Genomic DNA, 1842 nt, shown 5'->3' on the forward strand with positions numbered 1-1842 from the left:
TTATTTTTACGGAATTTAATTCTGTGAATTTGGTTTAATTTTCTGTGTAGTGTAAATTCTAATTATAATTTTGTTTTATATATTAGAATTGATGGCTACTGAAACAAATGCCCAAACAAGTACTATTGTGGTGGCTGCAATGACGCCAACCCCCCTCCTGTTGTAACAGTACCGGTAAATCACGGTGAAAAGCCAGAGAAGTTCTTAGGAACTGACTTTAAAAGATGGCAACAGAAAATGTTGTTCTATCTTACAACTTTGAACCTGGCTCGTTTTCTCCGTGAAGATGCTCTTATCCTGAAAGAGAATGAAACTGACCGGCAAGTGGTTGCTGCGGTTGATGCCTGGAAACATGCCGATTTCCTTTGCCGGAATTACGTCTTGAACGGACTTGACAACACATTATACAACGTCTACAGTCCAATCAAGACAGCAAAGGAACTTTGGGAATCGTTGGAGAAAAAGTACAAAACGAAAGATGCCGGCTCAAAGAAATTTGTAGTTGGTAGATTCTTAGATTTTGTAATGGTTGATTCAAAAACTGTGATCAGCCAAGCTCAAGATTTCCAACTCATTCTGCATGACATTCACGCAGAAGGTATGTCTCTCAGTGAATCCTTTCAAGTTACAGCCTTAATTGAAAAATTACCAAAAGGCTGGAAGGAATTCAAGAACTACCTCAAACACAAGCGCAAAGAAATTTTTATGGACGAGTTAATTGTGCGTTTGAGGATTGAGGAGGACAACCGCAATTCTGAAAGTAAGCTTCCTATGGAGTCTAAAGCAAATGTGGTGGAACATGCTTCAAAAACCAAGAAACGAAAGTCTTTTGGAGAAAGTTCATCACAAGGCTCTAAGGGGGGGGAAAATATAAAGTACAAATTTAATGGCAAATGTTACATCTGTGATAAAGAGAGACATCGGGCCAAAGATTGCCGCAGCAAAGGCAAAAACAAAAGAAGAACAAGTAAGAAGCCTGCTCAAGCCCACATGACCGAAGTGAATAATATTTCCAATGGTGTCGATGACATCAATCTTTCTGCAGTTGTTTCCGAGGCAAATCTTGTCGGAAATCCTAAAGAATGGTGGGTGGACACTGGTGCTACTCGCCATATCTGTGCCAACAAAAAGATGTTCACATCTTATTCTACAGTGGACAATGGTGAACAACTCTTTATGGGCAACTCCTCAACTTCCAAAGTTGAAGGACAAGGAAAGATTGTACTCAAGATGACATCTGGAAAGGAACTCATTCTTAACAATGTGCTGCATGTACCGGACATTCACAAAAATCTTGTTTCCGGATCTTTGTTGAGTAAGAATGGGTTTAGGCTAGTTTTTGAAAGTGACAAGTTTGTACTTACCAAAAACGGGATGTATGTAGGAAAATGTTACATGTCTGATGGCATTTTCAAGTTAAATGTAATAACCGTTGTACCTTCAGTTATTAATAATACTACATCTTCTTCTTACTTGCTTGAGTCTTCAGATTTATGGCATGGTAGACTAGGACATGTTAATTATGGATCTTTGCGTAGATTAATTAATATGGAATGTTTACCTAAATTTAACATTGTTTCAAATCATAAATGTGAAGTTTGCATTGAGGCAAAATTATCTAAAACTTCTTTTCATTCAATTGAAAGAAGTACGGAACCACTTGAATTAATTCATAGTGACATTTGTGATTTTAAATCAATTCAAACTAGAGGTGGGAAAAAGTATTTTATCACTTTTATAGATGACTATACCAGATATAGTTATGTTTATTTAATTCGAACCAAGGATGAAGCTTTGGAAACTTTCATTCAATATAAGAATGAAGTTGAAAATCAACTTGGT

The sequence above is a fragment of the Camellia sinensis genome, chromosome 3 (assembly GCF_055761805.1).
Source record: "Camellia sinensis isolate YWXY chromosome 3, ASM5576180v1, whole genome shotgun sequence".
NCBI classification, from domain to species: domain Eukaryota; kingdom Viridiplantae; phylum Streptophyta; class Magnoliopsida; order Ericales; family Theaceae; genus Camellia; species Camellia sinensis.